General features: G+C 35.7%; 3 pseudogenes; 2 read left to right on the forward strand and 1 right to left on the reverse strand.

Annotated features, from left to right (window-relative positions):
- Positions 1-4,362: 4,362 nt before the first annotated feature.
- LOC123806961 lies at positions 4,363-5,661 on the reverse strand (annotated as a pseudogene).
- A 12,130-nt stretch (positions 5,662-17,791) lies between these two features.
- On the forward strand, positions 17,792-18,013 carry LOC123806962 (annotated as a pseudogene).
- A 77-nt stretch (positions 18,014-18,090) lies between these two features.
- LOC123806733 lies at positions 18,091-18,799 on the forward strand (annotated as a pseudogene).
- The last annotated feature ends 1,820 nt before the right edge of the window (positions 18,800-20,619 follow it).

Consider the following 20,619-nt stretch of genomic DNA (forward strand, 5'->3'; position numbering starts at 1 on the left):
TGTTTTCTGAACTAAATCACAAAACTATTATGGAAGTAAGAAATAAATTTATAACAGATATTACAAAATTACTCTAGTATTTGTAGGAAATACTACTCAACTAAACAGTAAAGGTCTGAGATGGTACTGAATTTTCTTGTTTTCCCTGTGTAGCCACAACAGAAGAGATATTTGACAAGGAATCTCAAGATCCTTAAGGTTAATACCAAGAAATACAGGCTAGCTGTTAATGTAATTAAGGGGATTAGATAATGCTTGTCTCATCACACTTAGAAGCTATTAATGGATTGCTCCCAATCTGTTGTCATTTTATTATTTCTTTAAATGAAGAATTAGCATAGGTACTTATTACAATGCAGATAAGATTGTTGATGTGACAAAAATACACTGGAGAAATGAGCAGGGTAAAATGACATAGAGATTAGAAGATTGGGCTAATCTTTAAAAATTGCATTTAAAAAGAATTAATATAAATGTTTACCCTTGGTTCCAAAAATCCAAGTAGCTTATTAGGAAAAGATATAACTGAGAAACTGGAGAAAGTAAAAAAAAAGGGAGATTTGTTGTTTTCTTTCAATTAGTAGTTTAAGGCAAATCAATAGATAATATGACTTCCTCAAACAAGTAAAACCAAGAGAGGGGAAAAATATTTCCTGCCTGAATTAATATAGTTTTAAATGTATTATTTCCACTAATAAATGCAGATTCTTTCAGGTGTTAGCAGCTAGTAGGAAATAAAAGCTCTCTAGGTAGGGAAGGGTATGATAATACAGACCTATGAGATTACCAGTTCATTTCTCTCTTTTTTCCAGAACTCTGCCACTTAGAATACAACAGCAGTCACGAGGCTGGATGAAGCTATACAGTGCTCCCCTCTAATCTAAGCAAGGACAACAATGCTTATTTTGTATACGCATCACAAAACTGAATGTATTGGAGTTTTCAGGTGTTTTATTGAACACTAAGAGAAAACAAGAGAAATTATCAGACACTTAAAGAAATGTAGAAACAGTTTGAATCAAGATTAGAGCCCAAGGCTCAAATTCTATCTCAGCCTTCAGGTTGTTCTATACAAAATTATTTTTTTTAACAATTCAAAGAATTATTTACAAAGAAGAAAAGTGTCCTAAAGGATTTAAAAAAGTATCTCCTAATATTTAAAAATTTTTGTCCCTCTAACCCAAGGGTAATGAATGTGTTTCTGCGTGTGTTATGTGAGTATGTATGCAGGACTATGTACATGTGAATTGTACATTCGGAGAAAGAGACTGAAATTATATACTATACTTCCATAGGAATACAGAAATGTGTTTTATATTTTAAAATTCTTCTGAATTTTTAAGTTTTTAAATTTTTTCTTCATGGTTAAAATTAAGTTTTCTAAAGATAGTTGTGTATATATATAGTCACATATACATATATACTCATGTGTGCATATATATGTGTGTCTATGTGCATGTGCATACAAACATATATGTATGTTGCATACAAATTAACAAAAATGTCAAATGTCTAAGTGTCAAAAATTGGTATGTGATCAAAGAAGATTATTATACTCTAGAATCAACATCTAGAATCAAAGAAATAATTCTGAAATTTTAATTAATAAATCAATTATTTTAATAACTTATTGTTTGGCTTTTAAGTGTGGGAGCAATAATGTCTCAGCATTATGGCATGCAAGTTTATTGCATTAGTCACTACACTGAGCATTTGGAATACTAAACTGCAGTGAGGTATCTTTTGGATTATTCTGCTTAGGCTTCTGCTCATGATACTGTTGCTGCCTATCACAGGTAATGAACAAAGGAAGCAAAGCTGATATCCATCTGTTAAATGACCTTTTCTAAGACTAAAAAGCTACCAAATAGGCCTTTTTTTTGTTTGACCAGTAAACAAAAATAATGACCTTTATTTTAAATACATAATTTTTAATTTATTTATTGAATTTATTGTGGTGACATTGGTTAATAAAACTGTATAGGTTTGAGGTGCACAATCCTATAATATATCACCTGTATATGGTATTGTGTGTTCACCACCCCAAGTCTCCTCCCATCACCATTTATCCCCCTTTACCCTCTTCTACCTTTACCCCAACTCCCCTTTTCCTCTGGTAATCACTGTACTGTTGTCTGTGCCTATGAGAACCTTTTTTTTTTTGCTTAATCCCTACACTTCTGGGAATATATCTGAAGAAATCCCAAATACTAATTCAGAAGAATATATGCACCCCTATGTTCATTGCAGCATTTTTTATAATAGCTAAGATTTGGAAGCAGCCCAAGCACCCACCAGTAGATAAGTGGAGAAAAAAGCTGTGGTGCATTTACAGAACGGAATATTACTTGGTTGTAAAAAAGAAGGAAATATTACCCTTTGTGACAGCATGGCTGGACCTGGAGACTATTGTGCTAAGTAAAATAAGGCAGTCAGAGAAAGGCAAGTACCATATGATTTCACTTATATGTGGAATCTAATAAAATAAACTAACAAACAAAATAGAAACAGACTCATAGATACCCAGAATAAGTCTTGACAGCTGACAGAGGGGAGGGGGTTGGGAGACTAGGTGAAAAAGGTGAAGGGATTAAGCAAATAGGCCTTTTTATTGCAAAATTTAAGGCCTAAAATAAGAATTAAATTATTAAACACTAAATAGAGTTTTTAGAGGTGGTTTTATGTAATGTTGTACATCCTAGGCCCCAAACAATTCCACAAAAATAGAAACATATTATGACCTAGTCTTTATTTTTGATTTATTAGTATTAAAATTATTTATAACACTTTTGTAGCTCTAAAAAAACAAAACATTCTTTCTAAAATTTATCTGTGTAATATATTTTATGTTAGCATTCATAAAGGTCAATTTATTTTACTATTTAAAAGTTCTTAACAGGGTTTATGTAAATATAATTAGAACTTTCACAACTATTTAATTTTTATTCAGTTTTACTATTGCAATAATATGTATATGTATATATACTTCAAATTAACTAATAAAATTTTATTGTGAAAATATTTTCACTTAATTACTTATATATGCAAATGAATAATGAGACATTAACAATAAATCTGAAGTATACATGATATGTCCAGAAGTTATCTAACCATATAATATTAAAAATAGAAACATTTATTGAGGAAGATCCAAGATACAAGAAACATTGTACATAGGAAAATGACACCTCAGTCCCTCTCAAAGTAGGCACCTTCGGACCTGACAGAGTTCTCCCAATTACCATCAGCTGCCCCATCTTATTTTCCTGAATCTCATCAACAGACTGAAATCTCTTCCCTTTCAAAGGTGATTTTAATGTTGCGAAAAGCCAGAAGTCACAGGATGCCAAATATGGATTGTAGAGGGCCTGAGTCACCTGGGTGATTTGATGTTTCACCAAAAACTCTGTATTAGACAGTGTATGAGTGGGCATGTTGTCATGATGAAACTGCCAATCACCAGCTGCCCATAGCTATGACCTTCTGAATTATCTTAATAGTTTCCCACAGAGGAATGTCTAAACTTAACAAAATTTTGTGTGGATTCATTGCTCTACTTGCTCAGTCATTTCGAATGTGATGGCCACACAGTATGCATGCTCACTTAATGGCATCCACTGTTCCACCTGATTAGTACAGTGAAGTAATCATTGTTCATGCATGCACATTCCAGTCCACTTTCCTTGGCTACCAGGTTACATTGATGTCACACAACCATTCTTGTTATATTAACAATCGCTGGACTTTTTCCAGACGGGCTTCATATTCTTGGTCCTTGTTCATATCATTGAATTTATTTGCTTATATATAATGGTATTTTATCTGATTGCATTGCTCACACACATGTTGATTATACCAGAAGTAATGTTACTGCAGGCATTTGTACTTCCAAAGGGTAAGACCAAATATGAATCCAAATATTAGATTTTGGCCAAATGCAGATGCCCAAACCAAACTGTGATGCATCCCTAAATTATGTCCATCTTTTGGCAATTTTCCCCCAAATCACCATGGGAATTGGATGACACTACTCCAAGACAGAATTAACTGAAATTTCTTAGATTAGATTAGTAGCATTTCTTGACATAACACTAGGGGCTTGAAAATACCTAATTGATTTTATACACACACACACACACACACACACACACACACACACATATCATGATGCCAATGTATATCATTTGAATGTTTTATTCATTTTCATTTGTTTAGTATGTACTATTCTTTTTTGCATTTAAGATTTTTAAAAATATTAAACTAGAAAGTTGTAGAATAAACTTTATTTTAAATATTTTAATCTGTCAATGAACTTTTCATTGGCCTTCTGCTTTACCATGGGATGCCCCACTTCTGTTTCCTTTAACGCCTCAAAACTTTGGTGTTGTTGACCTCAGACACCAGTTTGCCATCCACAATCCTGTAAGTCATGGTCTTTTGGATGCTTTGTAAGGAGGGGTAACAACAGGGCATCAACAAAGTTGAAGTCCTCCCCTTCTTCCAATAGGCTGCCGTAGGTGGCAATCTTAGCTTCCAGCTTGACCTTGATATTCAGCAGGGCCTCATACTCGTGGGCCTGGTGCTGTCCCACTTCCTGGGTCTGGGCCAGCTCTGACTCCAGATGCAGCAGGATTTCATTGAGCTGTTCCATCTGCATGGCATAGCATATCTCCACCTACCTCAGGCTGTTCTCTAAACTGAACTGCAGATTCCTCATTGAGTCCAGGTCAGTCTCCAATTACTGGACAATATGTCTCAGCTCTGTGAGTATCCTCTCAGCAGCACCTACCTCAGCTGTCTGCAGGGTGACCACTGTGGTGCTCTCTTCAGTCTGATGGGACAAGTACTTGTCCTGCTCCTCTCAGTTCTTCTGAGCCAGTTTGTCATAGTGGGCCCGATGTCTGCAGGTGATTTTGTTGAGGTCCTGAAATTTGGGGGCATCCAACTCCATGGTAAACCCAGAACTGGCAATCTGGTTTTGTAGACCATTTACATCTTCCTTGTGGTATGGTTCTTCTTCATGAAGAGCAGCTCCTCCTTGAAAGCCTCGATCTCTGTCCCCAGCTGCAGCAAAGTGATATTGGTGTCATCAATGACCTTTTGAACTCCATTGATGTCATTCTCCACAGACTGGTGCATAGCCAGCTCCTCCTCATACTTGACTCTGAAGTCATCAGCAGCAAGATGGGCATTGTCAATCTGCAGAACGATGCAAGCATTGTCCACAGAATTTGCAAAGATCTGAGCCCTCAGGTCCTCACTGGTCTTGGAATAATGTCCCCAGTCTCTGACCTGAGGTCCTTTCTTCTCTAAGTGTTCCCAGATTTTGATCTCCAGTCTCCAATTATCAGCCTCCAGGCTTCTCACCCTCTCCAGGTAGGAGGCCAGGTGGTCATTCAGGCATTGCATAGTCTCCTTCTTGTTCTGGATGCCCCCTATGCCCACCAGACCCCCCACCATCCCTGAAGCCAGGCCTCCAGACCCCAGCTGCCCTGCACACTTGTGGAGCAGGACATGGAGATCCAGATGCCCAAGACCCCCAACATCTGCATAGATGCTGGCCACACTGCTGGCTGGCTAGCCGGACTGGTAGCTGGGTGACAGCACAGAGCCTAGGGTCCGGTAGCTTGTGGAGAAGCTGGAGCATGTGCTGAAGCTCATGTTGTTCAGGGAGGAAAGTGAGAAGCCGAGACTCAGGTTGAAGATCCCAGAATAAATTTTATCAATAAGACTTCTGTAATGGGAGGTTGAAACTTAATTTCAAGGAGACTTGACTTGGGGTGGTGAACACACAATACAATATACAGATGATATGCAATAGAATTGTACACCTGAAGCTTATATAATTTTATTTACCATGTCACCCCAATAAATTCAATAAAAAATTAAAGACTTAATATACAACTATTAAAAAACTTTTTTTTTACCTAAGGAAAATCAATATATTGTCATCCTGAAAAGACATAAATAATTCTCATTAGTTCTGAAGTACTATTTGTAAAAGCTTTTCCTCTCAGTTCTCTTGGAATCATTACTTGGGCAATTTAAAAACCTCACTGACAGCCAGTTTTTAAGCACAGTTCTAACGGATTATTGTTTGACACTTGGCTTTTTGTATTTGCCTGACCTGGAAATATCTTCAGAAGGCTGTATTCACTGTGATTATTGACCTGGATTGGTTTAAGTGCTAGCCTGACATGGCTCAGTATTGTAGCAGTGTTCTGAAGTCCTTGCCCCATGGGCACACAGCCTGCTTTCAGAAGGCTCAACACAGAGAGTGAATGAAACCACCTCATCCTGTTGTATGCAGCTTTCAGTACATCTCCTGCAAATTCATTGTAACTGCATTTGTGCCCCAGATCTTGCCAAGTGACCTATTTGGATTCATGTGGGAATGTGGCTTCTGCTGTAACAGCATGATAACATTTTTGAATAAATCTAAATATTTTCAATCAACATTGGTCCTGAGATCAAAACAGTTGAATATATTATCTACATATCATCTAATTTTAGTTTCTACATTGGGTTTCTATTTATTTGGCCAAGGCTAGGCTTTCTCTCCATTGTCCATAGTACTTCCATCTTCTCTTTATGTATTGCTGAAGTGCTGTAATCAAGTGCAAGGACTTGGCATGCCTTTAATTAGATTGCAAGTAAGAAAAGCAACCAATGTCTTTCAGGACCTTGCCTATCCCAAAACAACCCTAGAAGGACAGGAATAGTAATAATGGGAGGAAGATCCAAAAGTAAATTTTAAAAAATACCTAAAGGGATGTCCAGAAAGTAATTGTTACATTATATTAGAGAGACATTCATTATCATTAAAATTATTCTAGAATTGAAACTTCATATTTCACACACACACAAAATTCCAAAATCTTGTATAGTCCAGATATCGTTTATAGCTTTGAATGTATGATCAATCATTATTTCAACATAAATAGCTAAATGTTTAAGTATTTTACATAAAATTATATTGATAAAGCTCATTAATTTTTCTCTAGACAAATTCAAATACACTACAAACACCAGATATTGTACATTTTCTCTTTAACTTGATCATTACTTATTTTTAGAATAGAAGAAGCAATCGATTTATTTTTCCTTTTTCTAGTTACAATCTATCAATGTAAAATAAAAAAATTTTGTTATGAAAAAGAAAAACTTTAAAATTTTTTCTCTTTTTATATTCTTCTGTAGTAATACAATTTTAAAAATATCAACTACTATTTTTAGAAAAAATTCAAATTATTTCTGAGAAATAAATAACTTAGAAGCATTAAAAATATCCAAAAATGAATATTAGGGAAAATTCTGTAATTTGCAATAAAATGTTGATTAAGATTGATTATTTTATATTTAAGAAAACATTAGGTAGACTATTTTTTCTTTACATGGAAATTTTGACACAAGGATACCTACATATTTAAAAGTAAAATGATATCTAATTTGTGAACTTAAATATTCTTTCAGAAATATAAGTAGTTGGTATTTGGACTTTCCAGTTAGTTTGTTTAAAAATTTAAAAAAACAGTTGGATAGTTTTCTGGAAAGATTGTAGTTATGTAGGATAATTAAGCTAATAAAAATCGGACCACTGGACTGGGACACATTAATGCTACTTTCCAACTAAATGGGCTCACATATAAGCTCAGGTAAAGCACAGGAATTTGGAAATACTCTGGCAAATGGTGCTCCTCAGGCATAACAGTAGTGAACAGGCCACAGGATCTGCAAAAAGCTATAAGTATGTAGATTTTTAGCTTTCCCAAATACTAAGCTTATAACCTTGGACAGTTTATTTTTCTTATACTTAAAATAGACATGACAATTCAGAATTTGATAACAATATATCATGTATCAAAAATATATGATAGTATATAGTAGATTGCCTACAAAATTAGTTCCCATATTATTACATCTCTAAAACCTTGAGGGGGGACTACGGGGTTAATATGATAGCCATCAAGGTTTGTAGCACTATATATTACTAATACTGATAATAACAAAATGAAGTAGGAAAGGAGGGGTAGAAGTGGAGGAGAAGAACAAGTAGAAGTAACCAGATTATTAGCGACTTTTTGGAGTAATTCTGAGTTTCTTCAAATGGTTTTTATTTTATGTTACTTTTTGTATTATTTATGCATAATTACACTAACATGAGGTTTTAGGGGGTTGTATTAGTCATGTCAGGCTGCCATAAAAAATACCACAGACTGCTCTGATTGGTGTAGCTGAGTGGATTGAGTGCGGGCTGCGAACCAAATGATCACCAGTTCGATTCCCAGTCAGGGCACATGCCTGGGTTGCAGGCCAGGTCCCCAGTGGGGGCCATGTGAGAAGCAACTATATATTGCTGTTTCTCTGTCTTTCCCTCCCTTCCCCTCTCTCTAAAAATAAATAAATAAAATCTTTTAAAAAAGACCACAGACTGGATGGCTTAAACATTTATTTTTTCACAGTTCTGAAAACTGGAAGCCCAACAATAAGGTGTCTACAGGTTTGGTTTCTGGTGAGGCCTCCATTTTGGCTTGTAGATTATAGCTTTCTCACTGTACAGTGAGCTTTCTCATTGTACATTCCTAGATGTCCTTTCTTCTGTACATTTGTAGTGACATGCCTTATAATTTTCATTAACCTTAACTATCTTAACAAAATATGTATGCATGCCTGTGTTTGCAGCAGTACTATTTACAATAGCCAAGATTTGGAAACAGCCTAAGTGCCCATCACTAGATAAGTGGATAAAAAAGCTGTGGTACATTTACATAATGGAATACTACACAGCAGAAAAAAGAAAGAAGCTCTCCTGTTTTGAAACAGCATGGATGGACCTGGAGAAAATTATGCTAAGTGAATTAAGCCAGTAAGTGAAAGAAAAATACCATAGGATCTCACTATCTCACTTATGTGTGGGATCTAATGAAAACAATAAACTAACAAACAAAATAGTAACAGAAGCTTAGATACATAAAACAGACTGACAGTTCCAGAAAGAATGGGGGGTGGGTAAAGATGATGAGGGGATTAACCAAAGTATATTTATGCACACCCCATGGATGTGGAAAACAGTATGGGGACTGACTTGAAGAGGGGTGAGGGTAGGGCTGGCAGGAGGTGGGAAAAGGGAGAAAAAGTGGGAACAATATTAACAGCATAAATAATAAAAATTTAAAAGTATATAATTATGAAAATGTAAAAAAAGACATTTTTATGGTCCTTTTGGTATGTAGCATTTCTTATTGGTTATTTATTAGAATTTCCATCTCTTGCTTTTATTGCCTATCTTTTCTTGCATGCTATCTATTTCATCCATTAAGTCAGTCATCTGCTACTCAAATGAGTGTCATCACTAGAAGCCAACCATTAGCATCTTGATCTCAGACTTCCATCCTCCTGAATAACACAGATTGGTTCAATGTTTACTAACTGACATTTAAGATTCTAAGTTTTTTAGTCTCTGATTCAATTTCTTATTTTGAGCTACCCTGATTTAAAAGGCAAATCCAATTTAGTATACTACAAAATTAGAAAGGCATATGTGAGAGATAATATTATGGATTTATAAGGAAAGTTTTTCCACTTTACACAATTATATACAAGTGGTCTTAAATGTCTAAGGGTGATAACCTGTGATAAGACCTAAGCTGGAGTGACTGTCATCTGAGAAACAGCAAGCAGAGCTTTAGGTTAGAGCAATTCAACCGAGTGAACCTATAAGTGTGCTTAACAAATAGACATTTGTTTCATAACACTTGGCTTTGCAGTTATTTTTCTCCAATTTTGGATTATTTTCTTTTGACCAGGTTTCTAACAAAGTAAATGTGACCTACAGAATGGTAAGTCACAAAGCCAAGGATATCTATTTCTAAAAATTAAGTATGCTTTGAATAAAAGGCTTTAAGACAGTGAATGAGCTAGCCTACAACTTTATATTGGTTTATTCAACTCTGATCCAAATTTTAGAAGTTGAAACAGTAAAGACAATGATTCTGTGTCTTCCTTGTTAAGCTTAAGGTTTATTTATTTATTTATGTTTGATAAGTATTGGTCAGCAACATAATAGGTAGTAAGAACTGAGAAAACTTACAGGACAGATCATTTTTACAGTGAAAATAGAAAATGCTAGGCAGATAGGGGGGATGTGGGCAGACCTGAAACAATGGACAAATTAATGGCTACATTTGTGGCAGCTAGGTCTGTATAGCTTATTAAAATATTATTTTAGAGTTATACTGTTTTAAATATAACTTACTGTCTCTATGAAGGAAATAACTTCCCTCCTCCTCTCAGAATTTTTTTCAAGAAATTAATTTCACATTTCAATTAAACTTTAGTCAGTTCGTTAGTTTATGATCACAGATAGACCACAGAGTGTCCAAAGTTGGGGCAGGAGCACTATACACACACATTTGCACATATGTATGCATATATACATGTATGTATTTTATTTCCCTTCAGTTTAATCATCAATTTTGATATTTTATATTACAAAATGGGTTTTTATCTTAGTAGAGAAAGTCAATTGTTTCTCAAACCAAGAGTAGTCAGATGACAGGAGTCCTGGCCAATGAGCTATAAATCAGTGGGTAGAAGTCAGTGGGTGGGGCTTGCTTAAAGTTTTTGAAAACATCTGCTTTTGTTGGTTTGTTCAAATGGAATTATAATCAGAGAAATAATTTCAATATCAGCAATTAATTAAAGAACACCATAAGGCTCTCCTTAAGAAAAAATAAGTCAGCACTTAAATGAAAATCTAATGTTTAATAGGCAAGAAACAGAAGAGAGCCTGGGGGAAATGCCAAGTGGTTGATTTGTGAGCATTTACTAAGGCGGAGGATAATCCATTAGACTTGAGGAAGTATGTGGCAGAAAGTTTTTTCCACACAGATATTCTTTCACATGAAGATTGTTAATTCTGCTTTTCAAAATCTTATTTCATTATATATTTTTTGTGCTTTGTACTTGTTCTTCTTACTGAAGTTTGAATTCTCACAGTCCATGTGTTCTCAGAATGTATCAGGTAGCTATCTCCTACCCTCCCAAAGTTGTAGCCACAAAATAATTATATTCCAGTTACATTTATGAATTCTTTCTTCAGCTTGTGTGGTAAATTATGTCTAAGAATTTTAGCCTTCTTTTTTCACAAAAGAGACAAGTCAATTAAGTGAAAGTTGGAAATGGAAGAATACATTAGTATAATGATGATTAAGTGTAGAGTTATTCTACCAGGGACCTGAGCAGTTTTAGCAGCACAGTTTGGCTCTGATAGGAACTCTGCTCTAAGGGAATGAATGTCCTGTACTGCTTGCTACTCAGTGCCCTGGTGCCAGCCACCTGCACCTAGTATTGTAGTCTAGTGAGGGGGTTCTGGGGGAACAAACAAATCAGTTCTTTTATCTAATTTATTGAACTGAAAAAAGAACTGCTGCTTTTGCAGTTAAAACCCAACTGTAATTTAAGATGAAATCTGTAGCTTTTTTTTTCATTCACCAGCAAGAAAGTCACTGTAACAATTGCCTAGTAAAAATTAACCCCAAAATATAGTGGTTTAAAACAAACTATTTATTTAGCACACACATCTACAAATTGACAGTGGGGCCTGGGATCAGCTGGGTGGTTTTCTGGATTAGTCATGTGTGAACGGTCTGTTGCTGGCTTGGTAGGGGGCTGGTTTGTTCAGGATTGCCTCAGCTGGGAAAGCTCTTCTATTCACATGGCTCTCACTCACCTCTATGGCTAGCCTGGCCTTGTTCACATGATGATGACAGAGTTCTGAAAGACAGTGTTACGTGCAAGGCCTCTTGAGATCTAGGATTGGAAATGGCAGTGTCAGTCCTTCCACATTTTCTTCACCAAGCCCGCCCAGCTAGGCATACTTCAGAGATGTTACAGGTTCAGTTCCAGACCACTGCAATAAAGTAAGTATTGTACTTAAGATAGTCACAATCCTTTTTGCTGGTAAAAGGACTTGCCTTCAAATTGTGAAAAAATTCAGCATCTGTAAAGCACAATAAAGCGAAGCTCAGTAAAATGAAGTATGCCTATACAGAGTTAAGGAAATAGCCTCCATCGTTGGTGGGAGGAACTGAAAATCACTTTGAGAAGGGCATGGATACAGAAGGTGCGGAGTGTGGTCCTTTTGCTAATGCCCACATTTGAGATGGTCTGGGAGGACTGCAAGTTAATACTAGAAAAACTGATCTTGGTTTAGGGCAGAGACTTGGCTAATATCATATTTAGGTAACAGATTACTTATGTGGTATGGGATGGATATGAGGCAGAGAAGTGCTTACTTGTTGATTTCTGTTTTGTTATCAGATTTTACTCTTAAATCACATGTTGTTTTGTTGTTACTGTTTTACTGAGGGAAAATAAAAATATTTCTGAAATGTAGAGCATGCAACTCTATACTTCATTCAGAATTTAATAAAATATTTTCTTTAAAAGAGAGGAAAAGAGACAGACATACAGACAATCAAGAGTGTTCTACTAGGTTAGCTTCATGTTGAAGATCTATCAGGTTTATGATTCATTCAGATAGCACTTGTTTTTGGTATAATAACAAATTGGTGTATTAGTCCACTGCATTCTCCTCTATTATTGTTTTGTTCAAACAGGATACTGTGCTCAACTGAACCACGAAATAAATTATATTAAACAACAACAACAAAAATGTTTCAACGTGTCATCTTTATTTTCATTTCTGATTGTTCAATTGTTTTTATAGTTATTACTTTGATAGTGTAATGTTTTTATGAGATGAATCAAATTACTGTAGTTTAACCTAATGAAAAAATCAACAGCTTCAGTAAAAGCAGGGGGTACCGCACAGGTCTCCTAGTTCCATTCTTTTTCCAATGCAGTATTTAATTATCTCCAACATATTGCTGTGACACCTAAGGGTCATTCTTTAGCCTGATAACATGAATTTGAGCATGACCTGAAGTAGGTACAGGAGTAAGCTAAGCCAACAGCAGGGGAAGAGAATTCCAGCATCTAGAAAGATCAAATTAGGCAGGTTATTGGTGTCCTTTAGAACAGCAAGCTGATCACTGTGGATGGAGAAAATTGAGTTAGGGAGATAAAAGGGAGAGATTAGATTAGATATTGATGTTTTAGGCCTGCTATAATGAGTCTGACTTTTACTCTGAGATATGGGAAGACATTTATAGGATTTTGAGAAAAAGACTTAAATGATTTGTTTTATTTATAAAAGGATCACTTTGCTTACTCTGTTGGAATAGACTGTGTGTGTTGGGGAGTGGTAGTGAATAGAAAGTTGTATAATGGAAGCTGGGAGACAAATTAGGAAATGTCCTTTTTCTCCCAAATTTATTCCCTCTCTTTCTTCTAATCAGATCTATATATTAGAGGTCTAATCCTTGTAAATATATTTTCCAGGACCCTTTGCTAACAGTTTTCAAGCTGAATTTGATTAAGGAGAAACACTGTTCTGAAGGTAGAGGCAGGAAAAATGAAGAATGAGGGTATTGCTCCCTCTCTCATGTGCTTTGGGGCGTTCCTCTCACAGCTGCTAAACATGCTTCATGGCCTGTTCATGCTGGGCAGTCACTCTGGTTGCCATTTTGGTTGAATGATCTTGGCTCTTAGTTTCCAGTAATATACCTCTAGGGGTAGGTTAGTAGCTCCCTGCAGTAACTAATATCTGGATTATTGTAACTCCTCTGTTTGTTCTTTCAGAATAACATTTTGGTAATTAACTGGCTCTTATTAACTCTCCAGAGTAAGCTCTGTTATTCCACTAGAACTTGGCTAGTAGAGTGGGCTACGATAATATTCTAGACTAAAAATGATAGTGGCTTAGAACAGGTCGGTAGTGATGAAAGTGCTGAGAAGTCATTAGATTTGAGACATATTTTGCAAGTAGAATCAACAGATTTCTACAGGTTCTAAGAGTGTTTTGAGAGAAATAGTCAGAAATTACTCCAGTGTTTTCCATGTGAAATTTAAAATAGTATAATTCCCATGAACTAAGATGAGATGTAGGTGAAGAGAACAGTGAAGGGAATTTGATATCCAGTTTTGGATATGTCTGAGATGTCATTGGAAGTGTCAAATCTTGTTGCACATACATGCACATATGTATCTGGTGTTCAGCGGAGGGATCCAAACTGAGGAGATGCATCTGGGAATTAACATTTTTTCTAGTTATCTATTAAAAGTTATTAAGAGAAGACTATAAAAACTGAATAAGCATTCCATTTACCACACTTTCAACTATTTAAAATCTTAAAAATCATTGATGTTCAATATGACTTCTGGAAATGATGTAGATGTTCTATATCTGTACTATCTGATATAGTAGCTATATTGGTTTTATATTTCTACCATAACAAATGATCTCCAACTTGGTGACTTAAATACTACAAATTTAGTATCCTGCAGTTCTGCAGGTCAGAAGTCCAACGTGGTCTCACTACACTAAAATTAAGATGTTTGTTGACAGAGTTATATTTCTTTCTGGAGGTTCTAAAAGAGAATCCACCTGTTCTAGCTTCCAAAGAACATTTGCATTCCTTGGCTTGGAAATTCCAGAAAGGTTTCTGGAACTTCAAAGCCAGTAAAGCTTGTTGAGTTCTTCTTATATCTCACTACTCGGATACCTCATTACTACTTACACTTGTGATGACCCTTGTGATTACATTCAGCCTACTGAGAAATCTAGGATACTATCCCTATATCAAAGTCCTCAACCTTGATCACATTTGCAAAGCTCCTTTTTGTTTTTAAGGGAACACAGCAACAGGCTCTAGGGATTGATTGGGGTGTGCACATAACTTTGTGGGGTCATTATTCATTTCAGCAGCATGGCCACTATCCCCGTATGGCAACTGAGCACTTGAAATGTGGCTAGCACAACTAAGAAAGATTTTTTTTACTTTATTCAGTTTTAGTTAACTTAAATTTAAATTTAAATACCTGCATGTAGATAGTGTATGCCTTCTTAGATTAAATAAATCTAGAAGAATAGAGGAGTGAATAGAATAGGGAAAAATATAGCATAATCACAAATCCAGCGTTAGGAGCCCATGTACATTTTGGAGTCATGAATTTTAAGTAAGCGTGGCATGGTTGTATTTCTATAGCTTTTGTTTAGTTAGTTATGGCAGCCACCATATACTTGTCTTGAGGACATATTATCAGAAAAAGATAACTACAAACCAAAGAAGATGAAAATTTTGGATTTGAGAAATAATGATTAACAAATAGGCCAGAAAAATGTTCTCGTAACTCTAAATAATTATTGAGGCTGCCACTCCAAAATTTAACTTAATATAATACTTAAAGTAGGATTCATTAAACAGAAGATTCACAATGTAATCACCAATTATAATAACTTATCAATATTCAAATTATAAATGACATTCAAAAACATAAGGAAAATATAACACAAGATGGCAGCAAAAAGTTTAAACATATTGATTAGATAAATTCCCCATATAACATAAGAACATAAGACAAAATAACATAATTGGATGTTTTTAAGAACCACACCTAAATGACACGCAAAAGTAAAAGCTGAGCAAATAAGTTAGAAGCCTGTCAATATACAGAAAGAGGGTTCAGTGGATGTAGGAGCTATTCTTCTCAGTAGAGGTTTGGATTCACAATAGTTGTGGGGCCCAAATCAAAATTTAATTGAAAGTTGTCTCCAAATGGAGAGAATGCAAACACAAATTTATTTATTTATTTATTTATTTATTTGTGGTGAGGGTCAATGTCCGGGACTCCTACTGCTCATAAGTCTTCTAAAATAAAACCTACAAATTCACGTGTCTTTCTCATGCACCCAGAGATTGCATCTTTTCCCCTTTCAAGAATAAAAGCTTAGGCCCTGACCAGTGTGGTTCAGTTGGTTGGGTGTTGTCTCACAAAGTAAAAGGTTGTCCATTTGATTCCTGGTCAGGGCACATGCCTGGGCTGCAAGCAATCCCCCACCAGGGTGTGTACCAGAGGCACCTGATCAATGTTTCTCTCTCATACTGATGTTTCTCACCCTCTCTTTCTCCCTCCCTTCCCCTCTCTCTAAAAATAAATAAATAAATAAAATATAAAAAAAGTAAAAAAACTTAAAGAAAGAGGTATACATAAAAACAATAGAATTCTGTACCAGCAACAACATTAATCAAATTAATTGTCTATTTATAATAAATAAATTGACCACCAAACATATGCAAAAAATCAATAGCAAAGAAGAGAAACATAATTAGATAACAAATTTTAGTCAAAGGTCTTAATCTCTAAAAGCCTAGATAATTTTGAGGGTATGTTGCAGAAAAATACATAACTTTGCTAATAACAACAACAGAAAAATATAAAATTGTCAGGAAAAAACTAAAGTATGCACAAAGAATGATCCTGATACTGAGCAGAGTAAAATGTGACCTAATTCTAATTTTTCAAAAAAATTTAAGAATAGAGAATCCATTTGAATTTGATGTTTCCAGAGTCACTGGGGTCATGGTATTAGACCCATTGAGAAGGAAAGGTAAATTCTAGTACATTCTTTGGCTCAGTAGTGAACAAAACATAATCAAATTACGTCTATTGTTTTGAAAATTTTGATCAAACTTTTGACCCAGCACAGATGAATTAAATGTAACATTGTTGTCCTTTTGACATAAGATAATGAAGGCATCTATATAGAAGACTGAGGTGAGAAGAGAATGAAATGGTAGGGTCAGTCATATCTTTCCATTGCACAGTGGGTAGTTTAGATCCTTGCTTCAAGTCATTGTTATAAAAAAGAGTGGCTTAGGAATTTTGTTTAAAATTACAGAGGTAGCCACAGAGGAGTTAAAAAGAAAATATCAAGTGTAAAAAATGACAAAGGCAGGAAAAGAGAGTAATGGGAACAAATCCTGATCTTTCAAAGGGAGGAGACAATAAATAATGTCAAAAACTGTGTGTTCAAAAAAAGAGATAATTTTTTTTATTCATAGTTAAGGAGATATCTATCAGAATTGCACAAAATAGAATTGGAAAAAGTAGTTGCGTCTGGGAAATGTAATTATGGATGTTATAATATTTTATACTGTCAAAATCTACTTATAAGAAAGAGGAGATATAGAGAACAGTAGTTTATTTATAATTTGTATTCTTAGAGAATGTCAATAAAATAATGTATCCAAAAAAGAATAATAGCTATTATTTGAAAAGACAGCTTTCTTGAAAGTCAAAATGCCAGTCTTCTATTTTTTTTTCAGTTTTGGTTTTCTCTTTTAATCTAAGAGTTAATTAGAAGGGTGCTTATTGCAAATTAGATAGGTTTATTTATTTTATTACTTTTTCTGTCATTTCCCTACTAAACTAGAATTCTATTGTGTGCAAGAAATGTTATGAATTGAAATTCTACTTTAGTGAATTTTTAGAAATTTTCTTTGTAGCTGTAGAGATTTTGTAACACCCATGAGACTTTAAAAAGAATTAAAGTTACCCTTTTTTGTCAAGTATAAAGGTTTATGAAGCCTAGTTTTATTACAGTGCTACATAATAGTATAATACTATTACTTCAGGATATGTATAATTTTTATTCTAGGCCATGTATAATTACTTCTGAGAGTGGTATCTTAAAGCCTTGACCTTTTGGCTTTGTTTATTTCTCCCTCCACATCATTACATTTTAAAGACATGTTGCTTATAACACAAAGACCATAACTACTTTATATTTGATAAGTATTTATTCCAGCCATTAATATTTTTTCCAGAGTCTGGAGCGGCCGCCGGCAATGCCTGACGTGATGTGAGGAGCAGCAGCAGCAGCGCGATGGAGCGGGCCAGGGACCGCTTACACTTGAGAAGGACCACGTAACAGCATATACGCAAGGTGAAAGTCCAGGTCAAATGGAGGAGGACGGCCTCTCTGAGCAACCAAGAGTGTCAGCTCTACCCGAGGCGTTCCCAGCAGCAGCAGCAGCAAGTACCTGTGGTGGACTTCCTTGCAGAACTGAGGCAGGCTTTCCTAGCTGAGACACCCAGAGGTGGTTAAAGCAGTCTTGGGGCATCCCAGCCTTTCTTTAGGTCTTAAGGATCCTGAAACTTTACTGTGGATATTGGGTTTGGTGAAACAGCAATCATAACTGTGGGAAAGAGCAGCAAGTGCTGCAGCACATTGACTACAGGATGGGGTGCGTCCTGCAAGATGGCCGGATCATCATCGGTACCTTTAAGGCTTTTGACAAGCATATGAACTTGATCCTCTGTGACTGCAATGAGTTCAGGAAGATCAAGCCAAAGAATGTGAAGCAGCCAGAGCATGAAGAGAAATGGGTCTTGGGTCTGGTGCTGCTGCGTGGGGAGAACTTGGTTTCCATGACAGTGGAGGTACCTCCCCAAAGATACCGGCATTGCTCCTGTACCGCTGGCAGGAGCTGCAGGAGGCCCCGGGGTTGGCAGGGCCACAGGCAGAGGACTTCCAGCTGGTGTTCTGATTCCACAGGCTCCTGCGGGATTAGTAGGCCCAGTCCGAGGGGTAGGGGGACCCTCCCAGCAGGTAATGACTCCACAGGGACGAGACACTGTCGTAGCTGCCGCTGTGGTGGCCACTGCCAGCATAGCTGGAGCCCCCACTTAGTACCCACCAGGTTGGGGGACTCCCCCCACACCTGTGGGTCAGGCAACCTCTCCTCCAGGCATTATGGCTCCTCCACCTGGTGTGAGACTGCCCATGGGACCACCGATTGGGCTTCCCCATGCTCGGGGGACCCCGATAGGCATGCCTCCTCCAGGGATGAGATCCCCCATACCTGGAATCAGAGGTCCACCAAGACCCTAGGATACTGTTGATCCTTAGTCACTCTTTGCCTGCACTGTGTCTTGTGAAACTGTAGAGTGTTTGTGAGCTTCTGTCTCCTCTGCAGCATTAATATTCACTAATAAATGCATAGAGCAATTAAAAAATATTTTTTCCATATTTATAGATTAGTTTTGAGTATGTTTGGGTTCACAGCACATTTGAGAAGCACAGGGAATTTCCATATACCCCAACCCCCACACATGCGTAGATAACTCCCATTGTCATCATCCCCATCCCCCAAGTGGTACACATGATACAATTGAAGTGCCTTTGCTGACACTTCATAGTCACACTAAGACATGGAAGTCACACTAAAGCAAGCCCTTGGCTTGATTTAGAAGTTGCTTGGTGAGAATAGCTATATCCCCAGGGTATGTATCTTTGACAATCATTGATATTTATTTATTTTTATTTTTATTTTTTATTGTCGACACCATTACAGATATCTCCATTTCCTTCCCTTTGTCCCCCTCCAACCATTCCTCTCCACTCTCTAACCTTCGCCACATTGTTATCTGTGTCCATGGACAATGAATATATGCATATCTTAAAAATTAAAGGTAAGTATGAGAAAATCTCAACCAGAGAATATCAATAATGATATACACAAAAAATAAGCAGAAATCTTTTAATTAAACTCAAAAAAAGATATAAAATTTACAAGGGGGACTCAATAAAAGATTTGGAATAGCAGAAGAGAGAATAAATGAAATTTAAGATAGATATTTTGAGCTTATTCAGTCTAAGGAACAGGAAAAAAGAAGAATGAAAAATATGAGTAGGGACCAAGGCACATATGGGACACCCTCAAGCATACTGACATATACAAAATAGGAGTCCCAGAAGGAGATGAGTAAGAGGGATCCATAAAAGAATTTAAAAATTAGATAGTAGAAAATAATTTTAATAAAAACACCCAAAATTAATACTAATAGTTAAGTAAAGTAACAAGCTACAGAATAAACATATAAAACACAATAGGATATATATATAAAACTCATTATTACCCAGATACTATACTGAAAAAGAAAATGTGTAATTCATCATAGTTCTCAGTATGCAACATACTTGTGAATAAATAAGAGCATGGAACAAAATATTTGTAGCCTATACAGTAGATTACTGATAAACATCAAGTACAAATAAGCATATAGGTGAGACAGTACTTAAAAATCAATGAAATAGACAAACAGTATAACAAAAAACAGCAAAGTATACAAAACAATTTATCAGATAAATAATTTAAAGTAATGAATAAACCACATTAAAAATATGAAATATGATCAACTTTGTGAAAAGCAATAAAATATAAATTAAACTAAATCCAACTCTATGTATAACTGCACTGTTCAATATGGTAGACACTGGCCACATGTGACTATTTAATTTTAAATAAATGATTTAAACTAGAAAATCTATATTTTGCTTCTTTGTGATGAAAGGTTATATATCAGTTAAGTCCATTTGATCTAGGACATTGTTCAATGCTGCAATATCTTTGTTGATATTTTGTTTGGAAAATCTATCCACTTTTGACAGTAGGGTGTTAAAATCCCCTGGTATAATTGTTTTGCTATCAATATTTTTCTTGAAGTCCTCCAAGATTTTTCATATATATTTGGGTGCTCCTATGTTGGGTTAATATGTTTATAATGTTTATGTCCTCTTGATAGATTCTTTCCTTGAGTATTATGAAGTGTCCTTCTGGGTCTCTTTTTATGGCCTTTGTTTTGAAGTCTATTTTGTCTGATATGAGTATTGCTACCCTGGCTTTCTGTTTCCTGTCTGTTTGCTGTGAA

This window comes from Phyllostomus hastatus, unplaced genomic scaffold (assembly GCF_019186645.2).
Source record: "Phyllostomus hastatus isolate PE091 unplaced genomic scaffold, TTU_PhHast_1.1 phas_scaffold_39, whole genome shotgun sequence".
NCBI classification, from domain to species: domain Eukaryota; kingdom Metazoa; phylum Chordata; class Mammalia; order Chiroptera; family Phyllostomidae; genus Phyllostomus; species Phyllostomus hastatus.